Raw genomic sequence first — 15194 nt, 5'->3', positions numbered from 1 at the left:
ATCCCGCCCTCCCCAGCTGAAGCTGGGCTCAGAGCGGCTAACAACAATAAAAGTAACAAAGCATTCTAAAATAAATTCATTCTAAAATCAGTTCAAAATCAAATTATGGCAACCATTAATTAGAGTTCTATGAGGGGGGGTCAGATGCCTGCTTTGAGATATATTCAGGATTCAAGATTTGATTCTAGTCACACTTATGTAGGAGCAAGCCTCACAGTACACAGCAGGATTTGCTTGCTGAGTCAATATGTGTAGGATTGTGCCTAACTTGCAAAAAAGGAGAGGCCATTTTTTTCTAGCTCCATATCCTTTGGCCCTCTTAAATAGCACCTCTGCTGTTGGTCAGTAGCTGTTTCAGATTGGGCCATCTCGCAGATAACACCCCTAAGAGAATTGTAATGTTTGAGTCTTGAGTATAGAGATGCTAACTTGTCAAATTCAATGGGAAAGTAGGATGCTGCCAGGATAAAGATATCCCTATAGCAGCCGCTTGAATTCTGTGAAACACCGTAAACAGAACTGGGGATGGAAGAATTATAGTTTATATCATATGTTTGGAATTATTACTTTGGCAGGAGTGAGGTGGGCGCAGGTGGCATTCAAATGCCCCATTAGGTGCATGAGCAAATTCATACTTGGCAGTTAGCTGCCCTCTGTCAAACTGCAGTTTAAGGTTTTTGAACACTAAATGCTGCTGTGGCAGCCACTGACATGTCTACAGGCATTCAAGTCTGGGGAGCTTGTATTTTATCTATGATCAAGTACAACTCGGCAGGCAGACACAAGCTCCCAAGTCCATTCATTTCATGTGTGTGTTTATCATTTTTGAATATTCAAGTCTGGCTCCCCATGATATTGTGCTTGTTGCCATTTATTTGAATGCTTTAAAAATACATATTAAAAATTGTTCTGTTGTATTTTACTGGGAATCAAATGTGGGGCACCTGCCAGAAAGTGAATAAGAGGGGGAAAAATCCCTTTGGGTACAATATGTAACAGTTTGAGATGTCTCTCTCTCTCTCCCCTCAATCCCCAATTACAATATTTTTTCTAATTTAATCATGGAATGTCCCACTTTACCTTAGGATGTTCCTATTTTCATTGGAGAAAATAGGGACGTGACCCTAGTGAGGGTATGACCTTAGTGACTTCACAGTTCCAGGATACACATGACAGGGTCCTTTTTGCATACCCCCCATGCCACATCAAGAGGGGGGCCAATGTCACATAACTGTGGAATGGGGCCCTGGGTGCAGTCTCACAGCCCCTTTCTTTGAGAGGCCTTTTGTTGCTTGTATAGACCAGACTTGACTACTGAGAATTCTAATGGCTCCCTCAAAGACAGCCAGAGGAAGGGATTGTACAGCTATCTGTTCCATCTCTTCTTTATCTTTTCTTTCATTGGCAGCTGATTGTGGCTGCTCTTCCCAATTCCTTGGAAAAAATAGCCACTAACTGAGAGAGAGATAAGTATCAACAGCGGAGAAAGGTGGTCAGTGGAGCTACGACAAGCATGAATGAATACTGGAGAAAGGTGATCAATGGGTCTACAATCCCTTCCAACTTTCTCCTTGAAGAACCTACATAATTCTCAACAGTCAGAGTCTTGCTCTTCTTCAGAACAGTTTCATGTGATGAGGTAACACGCAGCCAGGGTCTCAGTAAATGGGAAGCTGTAATGGGTTAGGAATGCATTTCCATCTTCCAACCCTGTTGAGGTCCCAACTGAAAAGGATGCGGAAAGTTATTGTTACAGGGCACAACGAGACATCCCACAGGGAAGTGTTGCAGAAAATTCTTCTGATCCAGTTAAGATAAATCAACCTGACAATGTCAGAAGTGACTATCAGACACTTGCTGGTACAAAGGGAGCGGAAAGAAGACATCTCTTTAGGGACAAGAGAGGTAGAAACAAAACAAAAAGCAGAATGTCATCTGATACCATAGGACAGCCGACACCAAGTCTAAAGTTGAGTCATGTCAGCTAAAGACAGCTCTGAAATCTGGCTAGGAGGTTTGCTTGAACCACTTTCTTAGGCAATCAGTGAGATTTTGGAAGCAAGCAGGCAGAAGGAGGTTAGATATTGACTGCTGTCTTGTTCTGCAATTAGGAACCTATGAGCTGTGAGTATTGGCAATATAATATTCCAGGGCCCAAGGATTCCCCTAGACTTCCAATATCTTGCCCCCCAACATGTCTGGCTCTACAGGGTTAACTTGCCTCTCCCATACCCAGTACCTTCCTTATTTTGTGCATTAAGTCAAAACATGAACAAGGAGCAAGTTAGTGTCTAGAAACTCATGCTTTGCAAATGGTGTTTACCTGAACAAAGGTGTGGCTATGTGGAGATTTTCCACATCTGGTCAGGGAGGTATGTGAAGAACCTCCTAAGAATTCTCAGCACCCAGGATTCCCAGGATTCCTTTGGTGGAAGTCATGACTGGTATAAGAGTGCTTTAAAAGTACCGTATGTTGCAGATGTGACACCTTATTTTGGTGACCCATGTGAAGTGGAGATAAGCAGGAGGGTGGAGCAGGCAATAAAACTAGCATTCTGGGGTTTGCATCTTGGATCAGCCCAGAGCAAATATTAAGGAATGGGAAGTTAGGAGGACAAAGAGATTTCCTTCACCATCCTATATATACACACCAGCATAGTCTTGTCACAGGGCTGGGTGGAATGCTTAAATAGTTAACAAGAAGTGCTGTGATTATGTAAGTGTGTTTTAAAATCTTGGAGTGAGCATGAATTCTCATTCCTAAGGGCATAAACTAACTGCAAACCAAGGAGGAGGGGGAGAAAAAACACACACCATCCCTTGTGGCGAGGTCATTCTATAAATGCCTGCTGCCAAGTCTGTAAAGTGCTCTGGAAGCTTTGGATGAAAAAGAATTCACAAGTATTTGGGGAAGCAGGGAGGGGGGGAAAGGATTCTGAATGGCCTATTAGGCGTCCTATTAGGTATTTCCTTCCAGTCTCAGAAAGTCAGTCGAGTTGTTTACACAGTGCCACACCAAAATTGTACAGCAAAAAGGAAAAAAGAGACACCCGAGTTTTATCACATGGCCATAGGAACCAACTCCTAGGGGCTGAGGTCCCCCCCTTGAAATTTTTGAGGGGTCCAGTTCCCCCACCCCCCAAAAAGTTGATGGGCATTGTCATTCAAATGGTGTGCATGTGTCGCATCATGTGATCAATAATTTGGGGTGGGGCTTACCTGTCCTACAATGTTTTATTCAGGTTGGCCCTCAACTGCAACTTATTTGTAACATTTCAAATTTGTAAAAGCATGAGGTAAACAGCTAGACAAGGAGACCTCAGTTGTGAGTTAATATGTAAAGGATCGGGCTGTAGGTCACATATACAACAGAGCAACGAAAGATTCTTATTGAATGCTGCTTGAAGGTCGGCATGGTTCACAGGAAATCATCAGTGCACTGATTTGATTTGAATGTGCTAACTTATTTCCCATAAAGCTCCTGGAATTTGGGGCAAACAATGAGCACTTCTGGTGGAAGATTAGCCCAAGGTACTTAGGAACGGCTGAACTGGAGGTTTAGCTGCCTCAAAGTAATCTCGTGAAATATATAAACTCTGGAATGAAGCTAATTAAAGCCTCCAAAATCCTTAACCCTACCACTTCGGAGAAGGGTTTGGGAAATCTTTAAGATCTTTAGAGAGAATTTAGTCTAGGTGCTCAGCTGAAAAGAGCACTGCTGAGAGACCCACTTCTTTGGGAGAATTTACTACAATAAAAGGGGTGGGTGGGAAAACTGTTTGGATGAAAGAGTATAGGTGTTGGACTGTCACATATGTTTTCTGGCGATGTAGAAGGGAGAGATTCTGCCCCCAATGAGCAGCTTCCTTGTTCCATTGTTTTAAGCCTGTTTAATGGCTTGATCGTAGCCTTATGCTCACTTTAAAAACAACACCCAAATGATTAAATGCCTTCACTGACAGCAGTACCCCAAGGTCTCAGGCATGCTTCTTTCCCTTAGAGATCCTTTAACTAGAAGAGCATGCAAAACATGTGCTCTCCTGCTGAGCTAAGGCTCCCTCCTGCTTGGAAGAGGAAGAAGAGGGCAGCCATTGATTAACCAGTGCCACTTTTCAGTGGGAAGGGAATCACAGGCTGTGAGGCCTGATGTGGCCTTCAATATCTCTTTGTATGGCCCTTGGGACTTTTTCCAGGTTACATATCCTCCCCAGCCACACAGCCCTCTTCACCAGTGGTGTCGCAACAGGGGTCGGGGGCGGTGCGCCCCAGGTTCCACATCTGGAAGGGTGACAAGGTGGGGTGCTTGCCCTGCTGCCCCGGCCCAGGCGCAGTGGCACGAGCAGCCATTGTGCCACTACAGCCACATGTGGAGGATCCTCCGTTCATGGCTGCAGCCATGAGAAGAGGATCCCGGTGCCCGACCGCTATGTACAGCGCATGTGCGGCATCACATGCATGCGCAGCACACATGCACTGTACATAGCGGTTTGCCGCCGGCGCTGCTCGAGCGCTGTATGGACGGCGGTGGGATCCCGGCACCAAGCGCCACCGCACCGCTATGTACATCACATGTGTGGTGTCGCTACATACAGTTCATGTGTCGTACGCCGCCGCACATGTGCCCTATGTAGCGATGCCCCGCCCCGGGTGTCACGACGCCAGTGTGGTGTAGTGGTTAAGAGCGGTAGTCTCCTAATCTGGGGAACCGGGTTCGCGTCTCCGCTCCTCCACATGCAGCTGCTGGGTGACCTTGGGCCAGTCACACTTCTTTGAAGTCTCTCAGCCCCACTCACCTCACAGAGTGTTTGTTGTGGGGGAGGAAGGGAAAGGAGAATGTTAGCCGCTTTGAGACTCCTGAAGGGGAGTGAAAGGCGGGATATCAAATCCAAACTCTTCTTCTTCTTCTTCTTCTTCGTTCGCCCCTGCTCTTCACAAGCCACATTGACATTGGCTTGCAGCGTCCTCAAGTGTTTTCACCTGGGTAGAACGTATGCTTGAATTCTTGCTTGCTTAGATGGAGGATAGCTAAACTTGACCTTTATTTCTCCACCCTGTCTCTGGCAGCTGCCCATCACTGGCAAGTGGGGTTGCTGGAAGGTATTATATCTTAAAAAGAAAAAAAAAAGGTTTCCCATCCCTGCCTTTAAACCACACCTGAAGCAGCAGTGATACTTGACTTTGCTCTGACTAGCTGAAGAAAAGCTTTCTAAAAGTAATGACAAGGCAAGACTTTGATCATAATTTGTAATACGCCTTTGTTATGCTGGTCCCTTCCATATACTTTGGCTCTCATCAGCCTCTGGCATGTTTGCCCCAGTATGGCTGTTCTGAGGGAATATGGAAAACTAACAATGCACAAAACCCCCCAGTAATACAGACATACTGTTAGGGAAGGACAAAATAAATGCAGACACAGTAAACAATATATATACTATATTTTAATAAGCTATTACTCCTTGGTATTCTTTTTAAAGATTGTACTTACCACAATGAGAAGCAGCTCAGAATTCTGTTTTTGATCAAGCAAGGTAGCCCTGGATTTCCACAATCTCAAAATAAACAGTTATGTGTTTGTGTTATAGACAAATCTCTGAATATAAGACGATTAGGGGCAACCTAATCAGGGATTATTGTTAATAAACTTGAACTAAGCCACACGTGGTTAGCTAGCAAGAAACTGACCCAGTAATATGACAGCTCCCGTGGAAATGAAATCTTAAATACAAAAATAAAATTAAAAATGCACATACACAAATATACTCTCTCTATTCAAGTGGCATAATCATGCACTGTGATTATGAATAATAAATAACAATAATTATATTTATAAAGCAGCCTGCACATATACTATGATGGCACTTGTGATTCAATGAGCTGTTTCATCAAGCAGAGTATGATTAAATGAATGAACACTTATTTTAAAAGGACATTTTAGAAAACGAAACAGAGAAGGGAAAGGATGAAAAGCATATCTGTACTATTTTATATTTTCCAAACCTGTGGTTTCTTTAGCCACTGATTTGTCCAGGCCACTAGACTTGCCTGTTCTTATATAACATTTGACCCAGTCACAGAGCTATACATGCCCTCCAACTGTATACATGTCTACTCAGAAGTAAGCAGGCCTACTGAATTCCGGGGGACTAACTTCCAGGTAAGTCTGCATAGGAGGGAACAGAAAATTTACCAGTCTGGGGGTGGGACTAGTGCCATGTTGAATTTTGGGGATGTGTAAAATTTTAGCTGCAAAAGTTGTTTGTGGGTGGCATGACAAAAATGTTCACAAACCTTGCACTCTGCATGCATAGGAGACCATCTCATTTGATTAATGTGCACTAGGGCTTTTTCTGCAGTGTTGCCCCAAAAGTGGTAAACTCACTCTCAAGAGATTAAGTTATCGCCCTCTCTTTAATTAACCACTGTTAATTGAAAAGATTCATGTTTAAATAAGCTTTTGAGTCTGTAACTGCTTGACGTGTTGATTTTGAGACCTGCAAATTTGCGTGTTGTTGTTTTGGCTGCTGTCTCTAGTTTGATCATTTGTGTTGGATCGCAGTTGGTTGTTTTGTGGAGGGGAGAAGTAGGGTACATTTTAAATAAATAAATACACAATTATAGCCGTAGTCACTAGAACTAGGGAGTTGGCTAAAAATATAGGTGCTCTGTAGGTGAATTTACATTTAATTCGTGGAAACCCCACTTCCAAATTGGGCCCTCTGCACATAAGAACTTCTGTATAATGTCTTGTTTCACTAGCAGAAGAGGTTTTGGTTTTTAGCACATGTTGCCTATTCAGACGAGCCAGTTTGTCTCCGGCAATTTTTTTCTTGTTTTCTTTCAATATTTGATTTGCAAAGGGTTGAAATAATTATAAAGAATTGTTTTGCTCAAGAGACTCTGGACTTACAACACTATAGAACTGCCATTTACTAGGATTTTTAAAGGACATCATTACATAAATATCTAGTGTGGCAGTGACTCTTCTTTTTTCAACTGCCCTTGAAACTTGAGCTTATAATGTAAGCACAGGGCCAGGACTAGCGTTGTCTGAAGATTTAGCAGTCAATCAAAGAGCCCCTACAGATTAAACCTGCATCAAGGTAGACCTGATCTACCTTGGTATTTGGTAGGAAACAGCTCAATCCATAAATTCAAAGAGGGAAAACAGAAGGATAGCAGCTGGCGAAAAAAGATTACTTTTCTCATTCCACAGTACATCACATTGTACTGCAGCTCTCAAAGTGAGAACAAATTATGACTAAATGTTCAGTGACTGAGGGATTAGAGAGTTCAGTTTAATAAACAGGCAGAAGCCCTGGTAATTCCTAGTGAAAAGAGACTTTAATAACTCGCTTTGGATACATTGATAACAGGAATAGGCGAGTGCTATAATAGAGACAGAGTGAAAAGTGACAGTCATTTTCAAACTTGCTACTTTGCTGAATGATTGAATCTCAATCATTCAAGTCCAATGGGCTCTTGAGTCTGATGGAACAGGGAAGCAGCCATCACTAGGAATAATGTACTTGTATAAATAACTTTTCTTATCTCATGAAAAGTTCCTGTTTGAGCAGCAGTGCTTTAGTCTTCCTTGTTGGGTACAAAACAAATATATGTTCTCGTGCACTTAATTATTTTTTTCAAAATGCTTCCAGATAGCTAAGGAAGGAGATGGCTTACATTGTTAACGTAATATGTACAAATGTGGGTCCAGTGGCTTTATTTGTACATTCAAAATTTGGCCTTCATTCAAACCGCACTTGATTAAAGCTGTTGTGTATTGAGTCAAAGGATTTTATATCTGTATTATTATTGTCTGTATGTGCATTAGGGTAAAGTAACTGCCTTTTGGTTCCAGAGGGTACAGCTACTATTGGTTCATTTAAGCTGCTGTATTTGGATCCTCTGTCTTATTGGTTTCCTCCAAAAGGCAGGACTGTGATTGCCTGATATTGTTCCCTCCAAAATGTATCCTTTCTAGCTAGTTCCCTGTCCCTATAAATGTAGCTTTCCCCTCCTCAGTCTCAGTCTTGTTTGCTTGAATAAAGAAGTGTTACTAGAGAACTGTCTCCAGCATATTATGTCAAGAGAGCTGAAATCACAAACCCCACGTCACAACAAAAGCTTTGAAGCCTTACTACTTTTAAGCATTAAGCAATATGATCTGAATAAGTATGTACAGCAGGGCGGGTCCAAGACATGTTACTACCTGAGGTGCAGCAGCAAATGATCTTCAATCTCCCTCAAGAGTCATGCCGTTTTGTATCCAAGGTGGCTGAGACAGAAAATTTCACAATCCAGGATTTGTGCAATCCCTTCCTGACTGTAAAAATACAGCAACAGTAAATTTCATAGCTAACTATATGCTCCCCTTTCACGATACTGCAAATCAGCTGCCTGAGGCAGTTGCCTCCCTCTGCCTAATGGTAGGGCCAGCTCTGTCTCACAGCAAACCTGTTCTCCGCCATATATTGGGCGAAGGTTTGAATACCATTTCCAAAATCTTAGTCTTAAAGTATTTAAATGCAGACAGCAGAAAAATAAAATCCTCTTGTTTTTAAAATTAAGGACTTAAAAACCAAAACTCATTTATCTAGAAATGATGGGGAAGGGTCAGAGCATCTTCTATGCATGCAGAAGATTCCAGGTTCAGTTGTTGGCTGGGAGAGAATTCTGCCTGCCGTCCTGGAGGGCTGCTGCCGGCCACTGCAACTGTGCTCAGTGGGCCAATGGTCTGACTCAATATAAGGCAGCTTCTTATGCTCCTATTTAATTATTCTTTCTAGCTATACATACGTTCAAGAAAATGGTTTGCACGATGTGCTGTGGAAAGAGTAGGTTCAATAGCTTGCAGTCCTTTCCCCCTAATTATGCCAGGTCAAGATTGCATATGATTTGGCCTATGCACATTGGACTTTGTGCTCGTAGGCATAGCTGATATGTCAGTTCTAATGTGCAGAGGAGTGCCAGGTTGCTAGGCAAGTATGAGCAGAGGTGAGGCAGGCTTGGCACCAGAACAGAATTGTCTCCCCTGCCCCATACTTGCATATGAATAGGGTAGTGTAGATCTGTGTTGCATAACTTACGTATTATGCAAACTGTTTCCTAATGATGCACACCTTCCTCTGATTTTGTTTGGGAAATGTACTAGAGGGTTTTGAATGTCTTAACGAGATTATGCATCCGGATGCAAATCAGTGGCGCACAAGGCTCCAGCATGCAGCTGAGCACAGACTTAGGCTGGGAGGGTGTCTGAGAAGGCAACTGAAACTCTGAGCTTCCCTACAATCTGAGGTGGGCTTGTTACGGGGTTCAGAGTTCAGTTTCCTCAGAATGAAGGTCAGCAAAGACTGGGGGGTGGGGGAAGCCCTCTGAACACTGAGGGTGCCTGGCCTCTTCAAATAACAACAAAAAACTACTGGCCCCTAGGACCTCTAAAAACTATCTGTAATTGCAAGTAAAGTCTTATAAGAGATAACCTCACAGTAATAACATTCTTTCGTATCCCTGTCTCATCCCTTCTGTCGCCCATGCCTACTAGTGCTATGTGCTACATCTTGTGACTTCAATTTGCTCTGATTTCTGAGTTGTTGTTTCTTCCATCTCTGTCAGGAATGCTTCTAACAATAAGCCCCTGACAGTTTGCACTACTGCTAAGTAACTTCACTTCGCATACCTCAGCTCCTTAAAGCTAACAAGCCATGCGTGTTTCTCTCCTCCAAAATTCCTCCACAACATTACAAAACTATTTCCAGTATCCTTCAAAGCTTTAGGAGGCAGGGTGTGTTTGTGTGTGCCCAATGAGCTGATGGTAGGCATTCGGGCCCTGGTCAAATTGCCACCTTTGGAACTTTAAATAAGACTCCCAGATGCTAATTCTTGCCTTTTAGTTGTGTGGTTTTTAATTGTTCCCTTTTGTTTTGCATGGAACTCTATGGGTATCGCTGTGCTTGCGTTTTCACAAGGCAAGTCAGCGCAGCTGTAAACTAGTGTATAATTGCATCTTTAAAAATAAAATTCCAATGTGTTTGAAACAAATGCAACAAACTTCTCTTCCCCTACCAGAATTATGGGGGAAGTTAGGAGGGCCATTAATGAAATCCAGTCAAATCGTAGCATTTTAAAAACAGTAGGTAAAAGGGAACTGTTGTAAAAGCTAAGGGAGCTTCCCTGCCCCTAAAATTCAAGCCCTGCCTTCTCTGCCACATTCAGAATCCTCTGTGGAAATCACAATTCGAAAAATGAATTGTTTGTGTCTGTTGCATTGCTTGAGAACTTCAATGTAACTCAAGTTGAAAAGTTTTGCTGGGTTCTTTCATTATAAAATATGTCATGAAACATTAAAGCAGGGTTTGTTTAATTGTGTGTCGTTTCTTGCGTATTTGGTCCTTTAGGCATTATAAACAGCAAAAGCCTGTCTCTTCCTTTCTCTCTACAGACACTTGGAACGTTTCTCTTTGCAAAACGAGCGCTCCCTTTCCATAAAAAATGAAAGCCTTGCAACCAGCACCAGGGCACTCAAATATCATTGGAGAATTGAAACCTGTCACACTGCATTCCATAATTTTCCAGCATCGCAGGAATGATTCGCCCTGATCGAGACTGCAGGCAAGTGACAAAATACTGCTGTATTAGCCAAATAATAAAAAAAGCAATTTTTGCTTGTTTTGTCTCATTTTTAATCCATCGTATAAGGAAAAGCACATGGAGATTGTGAACCTGTATAAAAGCACAAATGACTAATGCAAAATCAACACACTTTAAATCTCTTTGAGTTGTATCCAACTGTGCTTTTGCTAAAGCAAGTCAGGGCAACTGATTTTTGCTGACTGACCCCACACTTTGTTCTGGGGCCTCTTTCTCTGGCTTCTAAAAAAAAAGGAGCTCAGAAAACCACGCTAGAATGAGTTGGGTGGGCTGCTGTCGAATGTCATATTGTCAAAAGTACCTTCTCTTGAATAGCTGAAGGTAGGAGATCCAAATGTCAGGCTGAGGATCAGAGACCTCTCACATCTGCATTTAAGACCACAAAAAAGCATTTAACAGCTTTGTGCAAAGGTCTCCCAAGTTTAGCCTTCACTATTTGCAGGCAGGGGGGAATTCTAAAGTTTCTGATACGTATTTAGCCTTTTCTGCAAATTCCAAGAGTGAGCATTGCACCTGATCCACAGCTAGTGCCTTGTCGAACAAGAATAGCAAAGGAGATACAGTCCAGTACGCTCCTGAGATAATTACCTTCTTTTTCATATCCTCTGTCAGTCAAGCTGTACAATCCTTTAAACAGCCACACTAAAAAAATATTTCAAAAGGCTTTACCTGATGTCTGCAAAAGCAGAAACACTTGAAAACTTAATCCCGCTTGATAAAAGCTGGCTGTGTTGATTGATTTAAATCAGAAACACAGGATCTGGCTATTGGGTACAGAAACTGTGGAACAGTAAAATCCAATTCCCACCCATTTCTGTACAATAGAATGCAAGGGAATTTCGCATACCTACTAAATATTTCATTGATTTTTAGGGGCCATCTCCAAGATCTTAAGTTTGATTTACTGCACACTGCTTACTGAATATACTTTTGCATCCAAACTGCTAATAGTTAGGACTTAACAAAGTTATTAGTGAAATTTTAAAAAATGAGCATCAATGCTATTGTTGCTGTTAGTAGTTTGGGGCAGAATAGTCTCCTTAAAAGATGGAGGAAAAGAACTGCATCGAATCTTGTTATTTTGAGAACACGAGTGGAGCAGGAACGGTTTCCATTGGAGTGGCCTGTTAAAAGCATACAGTTAAGTAACGTTCAGCTGAATGTGCAAACTGCAATCTATAGAGCAATAAAATGTGGGTGTTTGCAAAGTGATCATGATGTTGTAGACACTGAATGATCAACAGTGAACTTGCTATTTGGAGATGAATGACTGGATGTTGTTCAGAGGATGATTGCTGCTGTTATTACTAGCTTGTTTATTTTTGGGATGGAAATCAGCTGTTTGCACATCGAGACCCCAAGACCACCCCCTCGTTGATGAATAAGGCACAAGGACACAGAAATTAGGTTAATGTTATTGGGCAAATTTAGGCCACAACTTTATTGGTTACAGAATGTGAGCGGTATTGGCTTAGGCATTGGAATTGACCAGACTATATCTGACTCCTGCCCATGATGCAGGGAGTCCAATAAGGGTCAACCACTGGTAGGGGGAGCCCCGTCGATGCAAACCAACTTGAGCTCCCTCTGGGTTCCTGACAGAGTCATGGCATGGCCCTAGCCCAGCCCCGGACTTCAGACAAGATCCACACCCCCGGATTCCTTTCACGGAATACCCTTTAGCTTGGAGGGGCAGTTGATGGCCACACCTCCCCTCCTCCATCATAAGATCAATCAATGCCTAACCGCCAAACCTTACAAAGTTGTGATGATTGCTACGAGGTAGGTGAAAACCAAATGGCCCAAGCCAATTTGCCAAGTGGGAAAATTCCTACCAGGCCCCTCAACGGCAACCAGCCGAGGTCCATAGCAAAGCCAAATTTGAAACCTGAAAATAGGGAGGGAGAGCGGGGGACCAAGGAAGTGAGCCAAGAGGACGCTCTCTGGCTCACGCCTCAGTTTAAATGAGGCCGGCCACGCCCCCCCCCCCAGCCAGTGGATTTGCTGGCAGGCGAATATGGCTGGGAAACTCCGAGGGATGCAGGACTTGGCCCCCACCCCCAGAGGGGAATCGGTGGCCACGTGGTCCACCACAACTCCTCCCCACTGGGGAGTGGAGTGGATTTGTAGTGGATTTGTAGTGGATATGTTCTGATATCTTTTAGGCACTTACATCAATATGGCAGGTGGCCATCTCTGGGGAAATGTACAATTTTTTAAATGAGGCTGGTTGTTTAAGCGGGGCTGAGGAGCTTTGATACAGCAGACTTCCATCAACCCCAGCAAAGCCAGAAGTCAGAGAAGGTAATAGACAAGGCTAAATTTGGCAGATTAATTTCAGTGGGTCTACTCTGAGTAGGACTTGGTTGAAGACAACCCACAGTCGTGGCTTATTGTTATGCTTCTCAAGAAAGCAGGCATGACGAAACAAAGAGTAGTAGGTTTTGCCTCAATGCCAGGCTCTCTTGGCATTGAGGAAAAGACCCGTTTGCCATCTTAATCTCCTGTTGCTCATTGTTTGGCACATGCTTTTTGTTGTAGCCTTTTTGCATGCAATGTCTAAAGCAAGGAACCTGTGGCTTTCCAGATGTTTTTGGAATGGAAATCCCATCATCCCTGGCCACTGGCTGGGTCTGATGGGAACTGGGAGTCCAGCCACATCTGAAGAGCCATAGGTCCATCCCTGGAATAAACAATTCCTCAAATATGCATTTTAGTGACAGAATTTGCTGTCAGCTTTCTGATTCGTATTAAGTCTGCCTTAGGGCATTGTGGTTCAACCTTCCCAGTAGTACTATGCCTACCCAAAGCAGTAGCAGGTTGTTAAGACAGTAAGCTTTTGCTTGGCATCGTATTCAATAATCAAGTTTTTCCTGTTTGAGCAACGTTTTTGGTCATGGCATCAGTTGGAGTACCTGTCAAATAATTTGTTGTACAGGAAACAAAAGCGTAGGAGGTGGCAATTGTTCCTGGTACTTGTTTTTGAACTCCTCGGTAGTGATCAGTCACTACTTCACCCTGCAGGACTCTCCTAATGAATTAAGAGTGAGCTTGTCATTTCTATTCAGACAGACAATGAACTGCATACAAAGGGGGAAGAACCACCCATCACCTCGCTCTTTCATTTCTTGTTTCGCAGACCCTCTGCATGATCTGGTAAGTTTTACACAACTGATGCTGTTTGCAGTAATTTGTTTTTTCTTGGAGCAATTTGTCAATAGCACTATCGCTAGCAAGAAGCCCTGACATTCTGTTTTGAGCCTTTTTGGTGCTCCTGCCAGGGAAATGCCACTCCCAATTTCTTGCTTTCCTCCCCAGGATTTGTAGAACAGGTGTTTGAGCTTTTCTTCAAGCTGTTATTACTTGGAAGTGATTTTCTCCTCCTCCTAAAGTAAGCTGTTGGTGTTGTGGGGCCACGGGCAACTTATTTCTATATTGAGCATTTTTCATTAATGTTCCTCGTAGTTAAGAAAGCATTTATTTACATATTTTATTAGCTGGTTGACTTCTGCCTGGCTTTCCAGAGATTAGGCTCTGTAGAGGAGAGGATAACTTTGAGAACTTGTCTTAAGAGGGGGGGTGGAGGTAGGAAGTCTGGAGCATTCCATTGTCCCATTCGCTCATGAATGTCTGAAACAGGAGCTCCAGTAGAAAAGGTGGGGAGAGTGAAGAGGATGAATACTTGAAGCCATTTCGGAGTATCCAGAGTACAAAAGGTTTCTCTGCTGGTTGAGAGTTTGGGCCACTAGTAAATCCTCCATCCAAATCTGTAGTATGGCATTTGGGCATGCAAGTGGAGGACTGAAAGCCCACCCACACTGTAAACAGTGTGTGCGTCTCTGGTCAGAAGGGTCAGCGATAGCAGTAGCAGCTAGCATATACATGTTTTAGCAAGAATTGACGCTGACCAATGTTTGGCTCTTTCAGGTAGAAACCCAATGCTGGTAGTGGAAGTTTACCTATTATCTTGCTAATTCATGTATTCTATCTGCAGCTGATTCTTCCCAGTCAGTGCCAGGCCCCAGAACTAAGGAGGGAAAGGCAATACTTTATTTTAAAGTAAAGATGCTAGTGCACCGAAACTCAACACAACTAAGAAGGAAATGCTAAAAATGAACAAGTTTACAGCTGATTAAAGTGCTTTGCTGATGGGCAAGAGAGGGAAGGAACTGAAGTCACATGAGCTGTATGCTCTGGACTAGAGTTCATCAGCTCTCTGTGTAACCCAAATAATGAGATGATTGGGGTGATTTTGGTTGCACGCTCACATTCCTGAGTTTGAACATGCTTCTGAGTCATTCTGTGGCCTGTTTTTACAGGAAGTTAAAAGCACAACCTGCCCTCCTTATATTTTCTGAGAAAGAAATTTCAGAGTTCAAGAGGAGGAGGGGTAATGAAGTTGTTTTGGCTGAGAGTAGAGCATAAGTACCTTCTTTAAGTGAAAATTAAAAACCAGAGCATGCTTGCCTTCACAGAGGGTACTTCCAGAAAATGGGTAGCAGTGGCAAGGAAAAGGTAAGATTGCCTAGATGCTTGACCTTCTATTT

The 15194-nt window shown here is 43.0% G+C and overlaps 1 long non-coding RNA gene across 1 annotated transcript in view; it reads left to right on the top strand.

The window, feature by feature from the left end:
* LOC309367968 overlaps positions 1–15194 on the top strand; it is a 33532-nt gene that overhangs the window by 16405 nt on the left and 1933 nt on the right. Inside the window, exons 7-10 of the long non-coding RNA XR_014167417.1 lie at positions 10439–10612; positions 13720–13803; positions 13966–14038; positions 15123–15162. This is a non-coding gene — a long non-coding RNA (uncharacterized lncRNA). The remainder of the gene's footprint in view (positions 1–10438; positions 10613–13719; positions 13804–13965; positions 14039–15122; positions 15163–15194) is intronic.

The sequence above is a fragment of the Podarcis melisellensis genome, assembly GCF_964234715.1.
Source record: "Podarcis melisellensis genome assembly, chromosome: 4".
NCBI classification, from domain to species: domain Eukaryota; kingdom Metazoa; phylum Chordata; class Lepidosauria; order Squamata; family Lacertidae; genus Podarcis; species Podarcis melisellensis.
The sequence above is the reverse complement of the archived record's forward strand: the minus strand, read 5'-3'. Positions and strand labels throughout refer to the sequence as shown.